The sequence below is a fragment of the Atractosteus spatula genome (assembly GCF_055471065.1).
Source record: "Atractosteus spatula isolate fAtrSpa1 chromosome 17 unlocalized genomic scaffold, fAtrSpa1.hap1 SUPER_17_unloc_3, whole genome shotgun sequence".
NCBI lineage: Eukaryota > Metazoa > Chordata > Actinopteri > Semionotiformes > Lepisosteidae > Atractosteus > Atractosteus spatula.
Window position 1 is genome coordinate 1 of NW_028296635.1, and position 20,215 is coordinate 20,215.

The following is a 20,215-nucleotide window of genomic DNA, read 5'->3' on the forward strand; positions in this document are numbered from 1 at the left end:
ATTGTCAGAAGATCGATGATGGCCCAGCATTTCCAGAACGGACACTGGAGTTTCCAGCAGCATTAGACAGGCAACCGCTTGGGAAGAGACATTGACTGAGACAGACTGGACTTCATGAATGACACCAAGAACAGGGCCTACAGGATGAGTCTAGATAACAATTCCTTAAACCTTTTAGTGAAAGTTTCTGAAAAGACTAAGGACTACAGCAATTGTTTTTGGACTACAGAGATATTTCAAAACTTCTTTAAGAAGTTAGACATTTGATAAAAATAAATGTCATTATAAATTTACAAAAACTGTTGTAAATAGTTTAATTGAAAAAAAAAATAATTCAGAACACACAGTTGATTTTGAAATTGTGAGGCAATTATCAACTATAGTGGCTCCTATGTATGTCTGAGCTGTGATTTCTGATTAATAGAGACCTGTCTCTTACACAAAGGACATTTTTCACTCTAACAGGTGTCACTTTCCAGCAGAGTCGGTCACATTCTTGAAGGATTTACTGCATTGGAGCAGATAAGCAGCCTCAGTCCACTGCAGCTTTTAATGTGACAGGTTTCTCATAATGTAAAAGCAATAGAAAAGTGCAACAAATGGAGTTCTTGAAGTTGTTCTCTCATTGTGTCTTCAACAAAATCATATCAATGTGCTTCTTCTGTTTTGTAGAGTCCGCCTGCCACTCTTCTCCAGCCATGTTGCACCGATTGCACTTCATGAATGACACCGTTTGTATTCACCCAGAACAGAACGCACAAGATGATATGATATGATATGGGCCCTAACCCTCTATAAACCCTAGAGGTTTTTTTTTCCTTACTAAGGAGTTTTTGGTTCCTCTCCTCTGTTATCTTCTGGTCTTTTCTATTCTGTATTCACAACATATATGGTCACTTGCTTTGTTAAGTGCCTTGGGCAACCTTGTTGTAAAAGGTGCTATATAAAAAATAAATTGAATTGAATTGAAGATGAGTAGAGAGAACAATTCCTTAATCCTTTTAGTGAAGTTTTCTGAATAGGTTAAGGACTAAATAATTTTTTAGCCATTTTATAACATAATTAAGAAGTTGGAAGTTTGATTTAAAACATTTTCAGAGGTTTATCTTTAAAGGAATGTTTAAAAATGTAAGTTGTCTCTTAAACAAAGGTCATTGTTTGTTCATTGGAACAAGTGTCTCCAGATAATCAGTTAAGCAACCTAAAACAATTGATGATTGTAAATATGACAAGATTGTCGTATTGTAAAAGCTACAGTAAAGTGTAAAGTATATAGATGTTGAATTCTTTTGTTTTTGTCTTCAACACAAATATATGCAGATCTTATCATTTATTTTACTTTTCTGTAGCAGCCGCCTGCCAGTCAGGATGCCAGGAGGTACATGATATGACCCACAAGTACTTAATGATGCAGAGAAGAGCATATGGGAAAAAGAAAATGACATTTATCTATTAACACACCCAGAAGTCAGAAGATGGGTGATGGGACAGCATTTCAAGACCAGACACTGGAAGTTAAATTGAAGTTTTAGAAGTGATTCTTTGTGTTTTGCTTCAACACAATAATATGCTCACATGATTAATTTTTACATAATGCCTGATATTCATTACAGTCCAGGGTTCCCAGGAGTACACATGCCACAGCCAAAATGTGACTAGCTAAAGTACAGCAGACCATAGAGGAAGAACTCTTGCCCACATTTATGTTTCTGCTCTGAAAGGCACTGGATAAAAGTATGTCACATACTGCTGTTCAGCTGCTGATTTTGTGCAAAACATTGCATATGAAAGATTGGAGTGTCAGCATTCTATGCATTTCAGACATGAGTATTATATGTATAAGTTAGATTTGCAACATGTTTTAAAAACTGAAAAATTGTAATATCGCGTAGTTTGCTTTGGTTTCCTTCAGGGGCTCTGGTTTCTACCCATCAGTCCGAAGATATATTGGTGGGTGGTTAAACGGATTCTGGTCAAATTGGCCCTAGGTGTAAGTATATCTATCTGTATGTGCATCTGGCATCCTCAGAAGACTGCTTTATGTTTTAGTTTCTTAATTTCTCTTGATTACTACAGTTTATTTGGAATAATACATTTGTGATTAATGTTAAGTGTTATTTTAATCAACGGAATGTCAATGAGTTAGTACTTATCCTTAAATAACATGCAGTAAAAATGGAAATTTCAGACAGATTATCAGCCAAAGTTTTTGTAACTAAACTGAGATTCCTGTCTTAAACATGCTGCATATGTTTATGGTCGTCTTGAAAAGTGTTTCATCACAATGTAAACGTATATTAAACAGATAACATACTCTATAAAGATGATTTATCTTTTGACAATTTTAAGTCCATACTTCACTTGACTTTGGAAATTATGCCATATATATGCCGGATTTTCTGATTTTTCTTGATTACAGGAAAGCACCACAGTCCATGTGATCTTATTATCTGTGACCAGTGTTGGACCGCTCAGTCAGCACTACATCGTTTTGAAAATTCTTTGGAAACTGGATTCCCAAGATGGAGATTTAACATCATCAATGACATTACTAACATTAAAAAAGTCCTAAAACTAGAGGGGTCTACATCTTACTAACAATCCAGACAGGGAGGAGATGATATGGTCCGTTAAAATATGATATGGTCTGTCTCCCCGTTAAAAAAAAAATACCTTTGACAAAATACGTGCCGGCAGACAGACACGCCTCCGAGGGTTTAAAGGTGGCTTCACGTTCAAAGGATAAAGTCTCCCCGTCCGGATGTCAAAATGCAACTTTGGCAGACAGAAAAAACATCAACAAACCACAAATGTGGACAAGGATTTTACAAGCTGCACCACACTGCACTTTGAAAAGCATTTACATTAGTGTTAGACGCAGGAATTGCCTTTGATTTACGCGCTTACGAAAGCCCTCAGCTCCTGCAGTTGAATATAATGCTGTTACGTGTCGAAGCAGTAACGTACGTCATCCTTCCACTGCAGCACGGGGAATATAGGGAAATGAGCACACGCTACGAATCGTCTCAATCACTCCCTAGAGTTGTAAGGCGCATTGAAGGGTGCACCGCCATCATTAATCGTTGCGCCTCTGTGAAAGGAAAGCTCTTGAGCAGTCTTTGAAACAGCTCGGATGAAACACTTGATTGCTTCCATGTGCATCTGGAGTTCATTTCTTATTTTCACTTCACGCCGCCCAAAGCATTTCTAAAACAGGAGATTCGCGTTTGGGAATGCGCCTGCCCTACAAATAAAACAGGTCTACGGGTCTGAAACCTGCTCCACGGAAAACAGTTTTGTTGCGCTTTTGATCAAAGGGAGATTCGTTGTTCTTACTTTTTGATGACATAACACCCAAAGGGGCTTCTTTGGAGCTGGATTCCAACCAGCATCCTAAAGTTTCTTGGCGGTATCCTTTACAGTTCTCTGTTCGATCGACAAGGGACTGAAGGGGGCAGCTTTCCTCACACATACAGTGCAATGTACTGTAGTGTTCCCGTTCACTGAATTCGCAGTTCTGCATCAGACCTCTAACTCGTTTCCTTAGTCTTGGTCAGCTTGAATTTAAGCCACGAGCCATGCTTCTACTGTATAAACGTCTAGAGGAATCACAAACTATTTGAGAGGCCATCATCCCAGGGGGAACTGACAAAGTCTATCTCTAAACACCTAGCGCAGTCTCTCGAGAGACTGTCAGAAAACGCTTTCTCCGTTTGTGTTGCAAGTAAGTGAAAACGCGGTCTCAACCCAGAGCCACTTGGCAGCAGCAGCACGTAAATACTGTTTCTGTCACTGCACTACTGATACCGACGTTAGCCGACTATACCATGTTCAGCCACCGCTGGAAAACATACTGCTCTAGTACCGAGGGCCGACTTTGAACAGGCACACGCGTCAGACATGGAGAGCGACTAAGATGGGATTCGAACCCATGCGTGCGGAGCACAATGGATTAGCAGTCCATCGCCTTAACCACTCGGCCACCTCGCCGAGGAAACCGGGCTGTCCGGACATGAGTTGGCGCGCTCCAGATTTTCTTTTTCTTTTTTTTCCCTCGTACTCGAGGGTCATTTTCCTGTTCCACATGCAATTTCAACATCTTCCTTGGGAGATGTCAAGCCAGCAAGCCACTGCTGTGCTTCAGTGGCCGGTGTGGAGTTCAGTGGCCCTGTTGTACACGGAAAGCACATTGAGCTCCTTGGACATGAAAAGTTCCAGTTAAAAGCCATTTGTCATCCTTTCTCTTGGTGTCGATGTTGCTATTGTATGTAAAGGTGGCAACTTGCTCAGCGAGCAGGCGGAGCGCACAGCGAATGCAGATGTGTCTGAGCTGTGTGTCCAAGTGGCTGCAAAAGGACAGCGCTCCTGGCGCGCTGTGGCTTAGTTGGTTAAAGCGCCTGCCTAGTAAACAGGAGATCCCGGGTCCGAATCCCAGCGGTGCCTTTTTTTGTTCTGACTTCTCGAACAGGACTGGTCATTATGAACAACCGCCTACGGCTAGACTTAATTAAATGCAAGTATTCATTTCCTGTCTTGAACGACTTGTTTTTCTTAGAATGCAACTTGCAAAACATGAAATGCAAACCTTGCTAATCAGCGCTCGCGGCTGGAAAACAAAAAAGAAGTCAGCAATGTTTTTTCTTTAACCTTAACCCTGCTAATGGAGAAGAGTTAAACGACCGAGTCTACGCAGCTTAAACGGTCCGCACGTCGGGTTCTTAGCTGAAAGGGTGGTAAATCAGGCTCACCCAGTCCTTAATCTTTTAAAGAGGATAAAAAATTGAACCTAGTCGCCACATCACATACATCCTCTTCAATGATAAGAAGGTGACATCTGTCCTCGCTCCAGAGTAAATCACACGTTGAGGGCATTTTTTTTCCACTTTACCATGAGTCGGGCTCGGCTGCACAGAGGTGAGAGCAGAGCAATGAGGTCACGGGGACAGGGGAGTCACACGCTGGCGGTTTGAACACACGGAAGATCACTGAGGGATCTACAGTATATGGACCCTCTGTGCGCCACCCGTCCAAACTCTGGACTCTGAATCCTGCCATCCGAGTTTAGATCTCGGCGGAACCTGAGCCGCAGTTCCTTCTTAAAACGTAATCTGGTGAGCATTTCTAGAATCGTACTTGTATAGATGCAGCCTTTAATGTGTTGCTAGGTTAAAATTGATGACTTCTTGAACTTCAGTAGGCAATTGCCCTCTTGATTTCGGATTTAATTGCTTTACTACAGGGGTGCTTTTATGATGACAGAGTCATGTTCAGGTACTTTGCTGGATGGAGGAAGCTCATTTCGGACTCTGTGATCTGCTCACCTGGAAAGGTCTGCTGTACTACTACAAGAGAGAAGTAGAGTCTGGAAGAAGGGACAATTTTATGATGCTTTGGAAGAAAGTGTTTTTTTTTTTTCTTTGAAATCGAAATGAATCAGAATATCAGTGCAAAGGACAAACTCTTGGTTTGGTTTAAAGAGATATGGTTTTAAACAGACAGAATGTAGAAAACAGGTGTTTCTCACTTTTGGAAAAGAATGGAACGGGGGTAATGTTTTACTAGTTGCAGTGCTGAGCTCACTGGGTTACAGTCGTGCAGTGTGACGCCAGTGGCGCAATGGATAACGTGTCTGACTACGGATCAGGAGATTGTAGGTTCGACTCCTACCTGGCTCGGGTCACTTTTAAACGCATCCGGCTACTCCCTAAGTAGCCTGTGCTACTTACTGTATGTGGGTGTAATCGTACCCAGTACGAGATTTCCTTCATGTAAATGAACTGCACCTGGGCTCAGTACGGTGCTGAGAGCCCAGCGTTGCTGTTCTAATTAGCACGCACTGCATCGGCTATGAACCCGAACATTTCAATTATTCCGATCAGTAAGTCAACACGTAGTCCACATGAAAGGTAGAAATATTCTCTTGTCTGTCTCTTGTTTGTATATAACTGAATGTCCCTGACAATGTACTGTTAGTTTTAATTGAAGAACGGCATTTGTGTTCAAATATAGCAGACAAGTTTACGTAACTGCTCATGCGACACTCAGTTGTAATTAGTCAAGAAATAAAGTCGAACAACAGCTGCGGGTTTGAATGTGAACGTATCAGATTGCAGCGCCTTTTACTTCCATTGACAAATGATAGATATTCGAAGAGAGATCCTTCAGACCGGCAAGCAAACCCACGGCTTTATCGGTTTTCTATCTAGGCAACGTTGGTGTCTGCAATAGCATAAATGAAAGCGCGATGCAATTTCTGTGGCTACATTTGTTGCACTTCATGCACAGTAAGAGTGTTTCTAACACCAAATAAAAACTCAACAATTAGCGATCACGCCTTCTCCTCAGTTAACCCACTGAAACCCTCGCTGATAAGAGTTCTTTACTGCGTGCTTTACGAGCACCTATCGTGTCGGTTCTTTGAGCTTTATTGACCCGGTTTTCAAAGGCATAAGTAGAGCACCAGACGTGCGAACGCAAAATGTGTGGTTATCTGAAGAATTGATTTCCATGGCAGTGGGTCCAAGCGATTTAGCGCTTTTATAGTACCAGAGAAGGAGAAGCGGCACTTCGCCTCTGCCACGCAGGCACACTACAACGTGCAGCAGACACTGTAGCCGGCAGGATTTGAACCTGCGCGGGGAGTCCCCACTGGATGTCGAGTCCATCGCCTTAACCACTCGGCCACGACTACGGCGAGTTTGTGGCCGCCGCATTCCTCCTATAATCTAACACGAGTGCGAGGTGGCTGGGGAAACCTTTTCAGAGTCGCTCCCCGTGAAAAAAAAAATACCTCATCCGGGTACTGACCTGGCTCACAGCTTCTAAGCTTCAGAGGGTTTTCAGTTGCGAGTTGAAAGGGGATGCAAGTGATGGAGCCGCTCGCTGCAAAAGCCACTGCATTGGCCGGGAATCGAACCCAGGACTCCCGCGTGACAGGCAAGAATTCTACCACTGAACCACCAATGCACGCTGTAAGGGTCTCCAAAAAAGACGCTTTTTTACCACTCTGTGCTGGATGTTGGGTCCCAAGGGAACTTCTGGACGAGTGAGAATTTTCTGCTATCAAAATTTGGTTTCGGAGACTTTTGGCAGCCTACAGATGCAGCCATTCAAAATGCACGGGCGATACCGCATTATTTTGCGGTACGCTGTACGCAGTCTACCGCAAGCTACCGGTAAATACCGCGAGTTACCGTAAATTCTCCTATAATACGACAAGCAAAATAATAGTATCCGGAATTTCCGCAAGGTGGAGCTAATAAAGCTCAACCTCTCATGTTTGAGCTGTGGCCATCAAAGTCTTTAACGAAGATATTACTAATAGTATTAATAATGAATGACCTTGGACAAGCTGTAAGTGTAAGCTCAAAGTATTGCCCTGGTCAACATTCTTTTTTTCATCGACCGTCTTTGTAAAAGTAACACTACAGCATTTCGCAATCACGCATTTGTTTCCAATCATGCAAAGTACAGTAATTTTTGAGAATCGATTCACCATGCCTTTCACATGCTCATAAAAGAGATTGATTTAGGAACATAAACATATTACCGTATGAAAACTGTACTGTATACAGTATGTATATGTATATTTAATGTCTTAACTGTGCCCGTTTAAGTATTGAATATTCATATCTAATTTTACCACTGAAGGGAAATCTTAGTAGCTGAGCATAAAAAGAATAGGAGCATACTGCAACGTGTGTGAAGGCCATAAACGATATTAATTTTGGAACATAAACATACAGTATATGGCTGGTCTTGGTACTTTAAAGAAAACATACACGAAACATGGTTTCATTATGACCAGAATCGGTCTTGAGATATTTTTAACTTGATTTACAGTATTTGAGAGGTATGTCTTAACACCGATACTACAGTGCTTAAGTACTGCTCACGTATATGTTTCTAGGTTTATATTATGCATTTCATACGGTCAAATTACTTTTGAGCAACTAATAAGAAGCGCGAAACGGTATGCGTTTTAGTTTCGTTTTTGTGCTGGGACCCGTGGATTGATTAGAGATATCAAGTACATACAAGTCATTTTTTAAATGTTGTAGTTCGTCTTGAAAAAATGTTACGAGTACATCATCTATCAACAATTACACAGGTTCTGTTTCCATATTGCGGATTTTGGTTACGTAATATTATTTTCTAGATTTCACGTTGTGAATATATGATTTGGGCAAACAGAGCCGCAAAGAAGTACATTATGGGTTGTTGTTGTTTTTTTTTGCAGTTTTATCTAGAACAAGCGATGCTTAAACCTTTGTCTGATTCTTGTGAAACTATCCACACGACAGTTACAGTACCTAGGAGTTGACTTCAGTGATTTCACTGATGGGATGTTTCTAAAAATCCATCCTCTGTAAAACGTCTTCTCTAGTTGTCCTGCATATGTTTTCGCTAATGAAGCTGTGTGTTCTGAGCCTGGATCTCTACATTTCTGTATGAACCAGCTTAGAGGGCTAAAGACAGCTTGTGTTTAAATTGAGTGTAAGGCAATTTATGCTTCTAAAGTCATGGTCAGCATTTATTATTGTACTGTGCTGTAAACTTGTTCTGTGCCTAGTCACATTATTTTATAGCGTTTTTATAGTGTTATCAAATCCGGTGGCGCTGTGTGTTAGTTTCCTGACTCCCATGTCACATGGTCTGTGATTGAAACCTGTGAAACCGGTTTAATTCGTCACAGCCAGCACTCCGGCAGAGAGGGGGTTGTACTCGTAAAGTAGAAGCAGGCGAGATTTCCAGCGAAAGACACCTCCCCCCCACCCTCATACGATTCAAATTGTATTACAGCATTGTAATTACACATTGTAATTGTATTACACATTGTACACATGCTTAAAAGAGAAGAGAGAAAACGCAAGCCTTCTTCAGGTGTGAGGGTCTTCTGCTCAGAATGAAACGCTAAAATGTAATGTAGGCTCTGAATGGGTTCAATTATGATTTGGGCTTGATTAAGGTCGCTGCCTTTCATCTAAAACCCTACTTGAATCCTTCTAAACTAAAAATCAGTGTTAGTGAGTTCTAAATAAAGAGGTATCCAGGTAACAGTGAAACGGGCGGACAGTCTGGGGAGATCGCCCGTTTTCCATGTAAATAGTTCCCTGGTTCCGCACCCCTTGGTGTTTCTCTCGCTCTCTCTCGGGTCACCTGATCATTAGCTCGAAAGATTTCAGTGCTTTGTGTATATTCTAATGGTAGTGGGGCCAGGGTGTGTGGGAACAGGTTTGGTTGAAATTGCATTGGAGATCTATGTTCTTCACACCTGAAACATTTTCTCTGAAAGCATTTTCTTCGCAGTTTAACCGATCTTGTTACAGCATGTTACAGTTTACTATTATTAACCATATTAATTTTAAGTGCTTAATGCCATTTTTTGACCAGGCACGAATATTCTTAAGTCCATATCTTCGCAAGGGAATCAGTGCGAATTGCAAAACTAATTAAATTAAAACTACTAACTACTAACTAATACTAATTAAAACAAACCAGAAACGTGTTGTTCTGTCTAATGACATTACAAGTGGAAAGATTACAGATTTTAATCGTCTTTAATTTTGTTATGTTATACATTTTAGAAACGTTTCATCCATACAAACACCACAAAACTATTTTCGATTGTATTTCTGAATAGTATGTTACACTTAGTTCACTGTTTTAAATACATCTAATTAAGAAAGTTAGGTGTTAGCATAAACTATTAGCAATCAATAATATTAAATTTAGCACTGTAATAAGCTGTTGCACTTTCCCCCGCATCTTGTAAAAATATATTTTCATTGTTCAAATATACATTAAGTCTGACTATCATATAATAAGTTAAATACAAAACTAAAGAAAAAATGGGGTTAAATATAATTCAAAATATTTTGCTAACAATGTTAACTGTTTATGAATAATAAAATGTATTAACTAAGGAGTAGGATGGCACAGTTGTTAGTATGTTTTTTGTTTTGTTTCTTTTTCATAAATACAACAGTAGTACCTGATGTCTCAGTGGCTTTCAAAATTAAATTATGCATGCAAACCTGTGAACTAGAAAGATAACTAAGATATCCATCCATTTATAATGGTGGCGAAGTGGTTAGCATTGCTATCTTGCAGCACTGGGGTCCTAGGTTCAATTCCTGCCATCCTGTGTGTGTGGGGTTTACATGTTCTCTCTGGGTTACATGGTTTTTCTCCATATGTGTGATATGACTCCCTCTCGCACTCCAAAACATACTGGTAAGTTAATTGGTTTATGGGAAAACTGGCCCTGGTGTGTGTGTGTTTGTGTCTGTCTGTCCTGTGATGGACTGGCGCTACGTCCAGGGTGTATTCTGCCTTGTGTCCGTTGCTTACTGGGATAGGCTCCAAATCCTCTGTACTGTATAAAGAGATTAGAAATGGATGGAAGTAAAGGCACTGTGTGGATGGAACTATACACAGTGTTAGAAACCCACGATGAAATGGCAGCATCTCACTGAGAATAAAATATTTTATAGTGCTGGCTTAAGGAAACAGCCTTTCCACCTCTCTTGCACATCAGTATCCATACCTAGTTATTTAAACAAATTGCCTCTAATTATAAACATCTTAATATGCTGGCTCTGTGGATCCGCATCAGCTATGTTTGCCCATTCCTTCAATTCATGTGCATCCAACACACAGTTCAATGCCAGCAACTACACATAATCTAAAATACAATCCTTATTTCAGTATCTATGTAAACATATAGTCTGTTAACTTCATCTTCATCAAAAGTATGCCTAACCCCAATAGGAAGTGTTCTTGTTATAAGTGTATTCCTCAGCTTTCCCCAAATTATCTTCTTCTTGCCAACATCTCTAGTCTTTTATCCTGCAATAACTCAGCCAACACTTAAATCTCCAAAAGCTGCTTGTGTTAATTTCTTTAAATCACAAATATCATGTGTAAATACTGGCCATGTAATACTCTGCATTGTGGAATAATAGTTTATTTTAAAGTGAACTAGAGAAATCAAGAAAGGCTTTTTTTCTAGAATCAATAAATGCACATCCTGTTCACTGGGGAAATTAAATCCACACTGAGCAATCTTCAATATGTTCAGAATATGACAGCAAGAATCCTATCAGGGATGCATTACACCTGTTTTCAAGTCCTTGCACTGGTTACCGATCAGATTTCGAGTCAACTTCAAAATCCTTATCCTCCTTATATACTGTCCTACAACTGTTATTATTGATCACCGAATTATTGTACTTGACATGACTTCATTCAGCCTTTCCTGAACGTCTATGACAAGCAGAGAGAGTGCTGTTTCTGGTGCGATCTTTTGCAGCTGACATTTCACTGTTTTAAACGAACAAGAAATTAGATTGCTCATAAATCAGTTATTCTATATAAACACAGCGTAATTGCCCTCCGAAAATCCTCTTTTTCTTGTTCGTTTTAGAGACCTTGATCGAAACTGATTTTAGATGTCAGACAGGATTTATTTTCTCTGTATTTCCTACATTGCTTTGTCGAGATTTTAACTTTATATCTAACTTTATATCTAGGCTCAGATTTCAACTATAAATCGTACAGTAATTAATAGCAGTAAATACTGATGTTTTGCGCCCTCTTACCACAAAAATATATGTTTTGTAGTTGGGATTAACTTTATTTCGTACGCGTAGCTACTCCGATTCGGACACCGAACAGTTAAATATGGCGGCAAATCAGACATCCGGGGGGGGGGGGGCGTCTTCTCGCCTCCATAACTAAAATGCCAAATAGGAGTGGCTTAAGCGACATACACAGTCGTGTAACTGACAGTTTGAGGTAGCCTATCGTGTAAATTTCGCTTTGTTGCTGATAGGTTAAGCTTTCGAAACTCTGCCCCAAAGTCATGTGACTGATTTTTCGCCCTGTTTCGTTGGTTAAACGCAATGATCACAAGCACCACCATGGTAACTGGGATGTGTAGTTTTTAATTCCGTTTGAATTATAACTGTACGTACTGTCTTCATATTTGGCCAGGGCTTTAAAGAGAAGGCGCGCCAAAAAATGTCGGTGCCGTCGTCTCCGCTTTAAAGGTACCCCCGTGCTGGAAGAATTTGACCTCGGAACGTTTGCCCAGCGTAGGTATAGTGGACATAAAAACAAGAGTTCGCTGGCATTATATCCTAGAAGACACAGACCGGCACCAGACCGGTAAATGCTTGATGAACTAGGGATTGGACAGTTTCCAAGTGCTTGTACAATCGATGGAAATGTTCAAATAAATGTGCAAAAGAAATAAACAAAATAATCATTTATTTCTTTATCATATTGGCTAGCTAATGTCCTCTCTTTGCTAGTTAGTGGCTGTGTTTCTGCGTTGGGAAGCAACGGGTGACTGTTCTCAGGCGGAAGATGTAAACAGCTTAATTTTCGTGTTAAATCATTTTTAAAAATTAAAATTCATTCTATACAGCAATCACATATTTGGGTACCGTTTCATAAAACTTTCATGCTTAAAATGTTTAGGGAGAAATGGAAGACTGGTGTGTATTTTTTCTTTAAACTATCAAGACCAGCCATACACAGTACAGTTTATGTACATACAGTAATGTTTATGTTCCTAAATTAATATCGTTTATGACCTTCAGATGCGTTATGCTCCTCTTCTTTTTATGCTCAGCTACTAAAATTTCCCTTTAGTGGTAAAATTCCATATAAATATTCAAAACTAAGCGGATTGAAATGTGCACAGTAAAGACATTAAATGATTAAATCTTTTCACTACCAACCAATGCACCACGAGTGCCCCTGTCGGTCATTTTGGCCAGCCAATCACTTACCGCGGTGCCCTACGATGCCCTGCGGGTTGGTTACTGTACCACGGGTTTTTACCGCTCATTTTGAATGGCTGCATCTGTAGGTTGTCTCTCGCAGTGTTCAGGAATTGCATTCCGAAACTGAGTCAGATCAAAAGTTGTAAGAAAAGCACCTATGGTGTCGGTTCTAACAGCTTTATTGATTCGATGTTAAAGGCCGGAAATGGGGCACAAGACACGCGACCGCAAAAAGCGTCGCCATCTGCTTCCAGCTGCAAAATGCCGTTTGCGGACGCTGAAGCATTTGAACTTGAACTTTATTGCCATATGTAACCGGTACTGGTACAATGGAATTCTTACTTACAGAAGGTCTCTCGATTGTAAAACAAGTGTAAAAAACAAGACAAAGTGCAAACAGTGCATCAAGACAATGTACAAACAAACAATAGACAATGTGCAAGTAAACATGTAGACATTTCTTTCCAAGGCAGCGGGTACAAGCGATCTCGCGTTTTAAAACCACCAGGAAAAGCAGAAAGGCACTTTTCCTTGCTTGCGCCGGCACACGACGACGTGAGGAGGACACCGTAGTCGGCAGGATTCGAACCTGCGCGGGGAGACCCCAATGGATTTCTAGTCCATCGCCTTAAACACTCGGCCACAACTACAGCGAGCGCCGCCGTTGTTGCATTCTTGCTACAATCTCACATGGATCGCGAGGCGCCGGCGGAAACCTTTTTCAAAGTCGATCTCCATTAAAAAAAAAACCTTTCCAAAATACAAGCCTTGCAGACAGACACGCCTCAGAGGAATTAAGGGTTGCTTCATGTGGGAATGATATAGTCTCCCCGTCCGGACAGGAAAATGGCACTTTGTTAGACCCAAAAAAACAATCAACAACAGACAAATGTCTACAAGCATTTTAGAAGCCGCACTTGAAATAGCTCTTACATTCGTGTTAGACGCAGGAATCGCCTTTTTATTGACCCTCTTACGAACGCCATAGAAAGCAAAGCAGAGCAGAGCAGAGCAGAACAAAACGAACAAAATAAAACCCTCACGTCCTGCACTTGAATATAATGCCGTTACGTGCCGAAGCGGTATTGGACGTCATCCTAGCACTGCAACCCGGGGCGTACGGTATATGGGAACGAGCACACGTCACGAATCGTCTCTAATCACTCCCTGCACTGTAAGGCGCCTTGAAGCGTGCACCCTCAACATTCATCTTTGCGCATCTGTGAAAGGTAAACTCTTGAGCAAACTCTGAACCAGACGCTCAAACTCCAGCTAGGATTAGGGGTAGCATTCCCACGCTACTTGAACACTTTGTTTACGCTCAGTTCTGGATTTTGGGAACTTTAGGACGAGTGGGACTTTTCTCCTATCTGTCAATTCGTTTTGTTTTGGAGACTCTTGGCTGTCTGTGTTGTACAGTGCAGCGTGAAGAAAACGTTTTCGAAAACTGTGCCGGCTCAAAAGTTGTAAGAAATCCTCTCCAGCTCTTTTAAGTCTCTTCAGTTTTGTCATTTAAAGTGAAACTAGATGTATAACTGGAGCCTCACTTATGCAAATGGTGAGGCTCCAGTTCGACATCTAGTTTCACTTTATATGACAGAAGTACGTCAGACTGCGCTGGACTGGGGGATCACTTCCGGTTATTTTTACCATCTTAAACATTTGAAATCCTCCCCTAGGCAATTGTGACACTTCATCTTGGCTCCACCTACGACACTCTTCAATCTTCCATCACTTCTCTCTTCTCCCGCAACACTCTCGTCTGTCGGCAGTATGTGGCGTCTTTGCAAAACCACCGATCTCACCACAGTAACGGGTTTTGGCAAGAGCGGAGGAGACTGCCTGGCCCAAACGGGGATCGAACCCGCGACCTTGGCGTTATTAGCACCACGCTCTAACCAACTGAGCTAACAGGCCTCGTGCCCGCTGTCTTCGCTGTGCTGCAAAAAATGGAATTCAGAGAAATTTCTTTTGTCCTTCTTTGAATAGAAAGCCCTGCGATTCAGTGTACGGGCTTTCTCGTGCTGTTTAATGGTTCTTGTATCCCAAATCCTACACTGGCCTGAAGTGCCCCCCCATTTCACAGCATTTTTCAGCTGATTTCAAATGTACCTAAAGGAGAAGCATTATTGAAGACCATCAATTACCAAGAGCTTTTGTCAAAGGTTTTGGTGGTCACTTTTAATGACCACAGAGAGCTATGACCTCGGATTTACATCTCATCCAAAAGACGGCGCCTTTTTACCACACAGCGTCTCCGTCACTATACTGGGGCATTGGGACCCGCACAGACCTCAGGGTGAGTGCCCCACCGCTGGCTCCATTAACACCGCTTCCAGCTGTAAGCTTTGCTTTTCCCTGTAGGTCACCCTCATCCGGGTACTGACCTGGCTCACAGCTTCTAAGCTTCAGAGGGTTTTCAGTTGCGAGTTGAAAGGGGATGCAAGTGATGGAGCCGCTCGCTGCAAAAGCCACTGCATTGGCCGGGAATCGAACCCGGGCCTCCCGCGTGGCAGGCGAGAATTCTACCACTGAACCACCAATGCACGCTGTAAGGGTCTCCAAAAAAGACGCTTTTTTACCACTCTGTGCTGGATGTTGGGTCCCAAGGGAACTTCTGGACGAGTGAGAATTTTCTGCTATCAAAATTTGGTTTCGGAGACTTTTGGCAGCCTACAGATGCAGCCATTCAAAATGCACGGGCGATACCGCATTATTTTGCGGTACGCTGTACGCAGTCTACCGCAACCTACCGGTAAATACCGCGAGTTACCGTAAATTCTCCTATAATACGACAAGCAAAATAATAGTATCCGGAATTTCCGCAAGGTGGAGCTAATAAAGCTCAACCTCTCATGTTTGAGCTGTGGCCATCAAAGTCTTTAACGAAGATATTACTAATAGTATTAATAATGAATGACCTTGGACAAGCTGTAAGTGTAAACTCAAAATATTGCCCTGGTCAACATTCTTTCTTTCATCGACCGTCTTTGTAAAAGTAACACTACAGCATTTCGCAATCACGCATTTGTTTCCAATCATGCAAAGTACAGTAATTTTTGAGAATCGATTCACCATGCCTTTCACATGCTCATAAAAGAGATTGATTTAGGAACATAAACATATTACCGTATGAAAACTGTACTGTATACAGTATGTATATGTATATTTAATGTCTTAACTGTGCCCGTTTAAGTATTGAATATTCATATCTAATTTTACCACTGAAGGGAAATCTTAGGAGCTGAGCATAAAAAGAATAGGAGCATACTGCAACGCGTGTGAAGGCCATAAACGATATTAATTTTGGAACATAAACATACAGTATATGGCTGGTCTTGGTACTTTAAAGAAAACATACACGAAACATGGTTTCATTATGACCAGAATCGGTCTTGAGATATTTTTAACTTGATTTACAGTATTTGAGAGGTATGTCTTAACACCGATACTACAGTGCTTAAGTACTGCTCACGTATATGTTTCTAGGTTTATATTATGCATTTCATACGGTCAAATTACTTTTGAGCAACTAATAAGAAGCGCGAAACGGTATGCGTTTTAGTTTCGTTTTTGTGCTGGGACCCGTGGATTGATTAGAGATATCAAGTACATACAAGTCATTTTTTAAATGTTGTAGTTCGTCTTGAAAAAATGTTACGAGTACATCATCTATCAACAATTACACAGGTTCTGTTTCCATATTGCGGATTTTGGTTACGTAATATTATTTTCTAGATTTCACGTTGTGAATATATGATTTGGGCAAACAGAGCCGCAAAGAAGTACATTATGGGTTGTTGTTGTTTTTTTTTGCAGTTTTATCTAGAACAAGCGATGCTTAAACCTTTGTCTGATTCTTGTGAAACTATCCACACGGCAGTTACAGTACCTAGGAGTTGACTTCAGTGATGTCACTGATGGGATGTTTCTAAAAATCCATCCTCTGTAAAACGTCTTCTCTAGTTGTCCTGCATATGTTTTCGCTAATGAAGCTGTGTGTTCTGAGCCTGGATCTCTACATTTCTGTATGAACCAGCTTAGAGGGCTAAAGACAGCTTGTGTTTAAATTGAGTGTAAGGCAATTTATGCTTCTAAAGTCATGGTCAGCATTTATTATTGTACTGTGCTGTAAACTTGTTCTGTGCCTAGTCACATTATTTTATAGCGTTTTTATAGTGTTATCAAATCCGGTGGCGCTGTGTGTTAGTTTCCTGACTCCCATGTCACATGGTCTGTGATTGAAACCTGTGAAACCGGTTTAATTCGTCACAGCCAGCACTCCGGCAGAGAGGGGGTTGTACTCGTAAAGTAGAAGCAGGCGAGATTTCCAGCGAAAGACACCTCCCCCCCACCCTCATATGATTCAAATTGTATTACAGCATTGTAATTACACATTGTAATTGTATTACACATTGTACACATGCTTAAAAGAGAAGAGAGAAAACGCAAGCCTTCTTCAGGTGTGAGGGTCTTCTGCTCAGAATGAAACGCTAAAATGTAATGTAGGCTCTGAATGGGTTCAATTATGATTTGGGCTTGATTAAGGTCGCTGCCTTTCATCTAAAACCCTACTTGAATCCTTCTAAACTAAAAATCAGTGTTAGTGAGTTAAATAAAGAGGTATCCAGGTAACAGTGAAACGGGCGGACAGTCTGGGGAGATCGCCCGTTTTCCATGTAAATAGTTCCCTGGTTCCGCACCCCTTGGTGTTTCTCTCGCTCTCTCTCGGGTCACCTGATCATTAGCTCGAAAGATTTCAGTGCTTTGTGTATATTCTAATGGTAGTGGGGCCAGGGTGTGTGGGAACAGGTTTGGTTGAAATTGCATTGGAGATCTATGTTCTTCACACCTGAAACATTTTCTCTGAAAGCATTTTCTTCGCAGTTTAACCGATCTTGTTACAGCATGTTACAGTTTACTATTATTAACCATATTAATTTTAAGTGCTTAATGCCATTTTTTGACCAGGCACGAATATTCTTAAGTCCATATCTTCGCAAGGGAATCAGTGCGAATTGCAAAACTAATTAAATTAAAACTACTAACTACTAACTAATACTAATTAAAACAAACCAGAAACGTGTTGTTCTGTCTAATGACATTACAAGTGGAAAGATTACAGATTTTAATCGTCTTTAATTTTGTTACGTTATACATTTTAGAAACGTTTCATCCATACAAACACCACAAAACTATTTTCGATTGTATTTCTGAATAGTATGTTACACTTAGTTCACTGTTTTAAATACATCTAATTAAGAAAGTTAGGTGTTAGCATAAACTATTAGCAATCAATAATATTAAATTTAGCACTGTAATAAGCTGTTGCACTTTCCCCCGCATCTTGTAAAAATATATTTTCATTGTTCAAATATACATTAAGTCTGACTATCATATAATAAGTTAAATACAAAACTAAAGAAAAAATAGGGTTAAATATAATTCAAAATATTTTGCTAACAATGTTAACTGTTTATGAATAATAAAATGTATTAACTAAGGAGTAGGATGGCACAGTTGTTAGTATGTTTTTTGTTTTGTTTCTTTTTCATAAATACAACAGTAGTACCTGATGTCTCAGTGGCTTTCAAAATTAAATTATGCATGCAAACCTGTGAACTAGAAAGATAACTAAGATATCCATCCATTTATAATGGTGGCGAAGTGGTTAGCATTGCTATCTTGCAGCACTGGGGTCCTAGGTTCAATTCCTGCCATCCTGTGTGTGTGGGGTTTACATGTTCTCTCTGGGTTACATGGTTTTTCTCCATATGTGTGATATGACTCCCTCTCGCACTCCAAAAGATACTGGTAAGTTAATTGGTTTATGGGAAAACTGGCCCTGGTGTGTGTGTGTGTTTGTGTCTGTCTGTCCTGTGATGGACTGGCGCTACGTCCAGGGTGTATTCTGCCTTGTGTCCGTTGCTTACTAGGATAGGCTCCAAATCCTCTGTACTGTATAAAGAGATTAGAAATGGATGGAAGTAAAGGCACTGTGTGGATGGAACTATACACAGTGTTAGAAACCCACGATGAAATGGCAGCATCTCACTGAGAATAAAATATTTTATAGTGCTGGCTTAAGGAAACAGCCTTTCCACCTCTCTTGCACATCAGTATCCATACCTAGTTATTTAAACAAATTGCCTCTAATTATAAACATCTTAATATGCTGGCTCTGTGGATCCGCATCAGCTATGTTTGCCCATTCCTTCAATTCATGTGCATCCAACACACAGTTCAATGCCAGCAACTACACATAATCTAAAATACAATCCTTATTTCAGTATCTATGTAAACATATAGTCTGTTAACTTCATCTTCATCAAAAGTATGCCTAACCCCAATAGGAAGTGTTCTTGTTATAAGTGTATTCCTCAGCTTTCCCCAAATTATCTTCTTCTTGCCAACATCTCTAGTCTTTTATCCTGCAATAACTCAGCCAACACTTAAATCTCCAAAAGCTGCTTGTGTTAATTTCTTTAAATCACAAATATCATGTGTAAATACTGGCCATGTAATACTCTGCATTGTGGAATAATAGTTTATTTTAAAGTGAACTAGAGAAATCAAGAAAGGCTTTTTTTCTAGAATCAATAAATGCACATCCTGTTCACTGGGGAAATTAAATCCACACTGAGCAATCTTCAATATGTTCAGAATATGACAGCAAGAATCCTATCAGGGATGCATTACACCTGTTTTCAAGTCCTTGCACTGGTTACCTATCAGATTTCGAGTCAACTTCAAAATCCTTATCCTCCTTATATACTGTCCTACAACTGTTATTATTGATCACCGAATTATTGTACTTGACATGACTTCATTCATCCTTTCCTGAACGTCTATGACAAGCAGAGAGAGTGCTGTTTCTGGTGCGATCTTTTGCAGCTGACATTTCACTGTTTTAAACGAACAAGAAATTAGATTGCTCATAAATCAGTTATTCTATATAAACACAGCGTAATTGCCCTCCGAAAATCCTCTTTTTCTTGTTCGTTTTAGAGACCTTGATCGAAACTGATTTTAGATGTCAGAAAGGATTTATTTTCTCTGTATTTCCTACATTGCTTTGTCGAGATTTTAACTTTATATCTAACTTTATATCTAGGCTCAGATTTCAACTATAAATCGTACAGTAATTAATAGCAGTAAATACTGATGTTTTGCGCCTTCTTACCACAAAAATATATGTTTTGTAGTTGGGATTAACTTTATTTCGTACGCGTAGCTACTCCGATTCGGACACCGAACAGTTAAAGATGGCGGCAAATCAGACACCCAGAGGTGGGGGGGGGGGGCGTCTTCTCGCCTCCATAACTAAAATGCCAAATAGGAGTGGCTTAAGCGACATACACAGTCGTGTAACTGACAGTTTGAGGTAGCCTATCGTGTAAATTTCACTTTGTTGCTGATAG

At 40.4% G+C, this 20,215-nt stretch overlaps 5 non-coding genes across 5 annotated transcripts; all 5 read right to left on the minus strand.

Annotated features, from left to right (window-relative positions):
- Positions 1–3,908: 3,908 nt before the first annotated feature.
- Positions 3,909–3,990, minus strand: trnas-gcu (transfer RNA serine (anticodon GCU)). The gene has a single exon. It is a non-coding gene; the product is annotated as a tRNA-Ser (tRNA).
- A 2,619-nt stretch (positions 3,991–6,609) lies between these two features.
- trnas-cga (transfer RNA serine (anticodon CGA)) lies at positions 6,610–6,691 on the minus strand. The gene has a single exon. It is a non-coding gene; the product is annotated as a tRNA-Ser (tRNA).
- Positions 6,692–6,895: 204 nt separating this feature from the next.
- On the minus strand, positions 6,896–6,966 carry trnad-guc (transfer RNA aspartic acid (anticodon GUC)). Its single transcript has one exon. It is a non-coding gene; the product is annotated as a tRNA-Asp (tRNA).
- A 7,671-nt stretch (positions 6,967–14,637) lies between these two features.
- On the minus strand, positions 14,638–14,711 carry trnai-aau (transfer RNA isoleucine (anticodon AAU)). Its single transcript has one exon. It is a non-coding gene; the product is annotated as a tRNA-Ile (tRNA).
- Positions 14,712–15,269: 558 nt separating this feature from the next.
- trnag-gcc (transfer RNA glycine (anticodon GCC)) lies at positions 15,270–15,340 on the minus strand. Its single transcript has one exon. It is a non-coding gene; the product is annotated as a tRNA-Gly (tRNA).
- Positions 15,341–20,215: the final 4,875 nt, after the last annotated feature.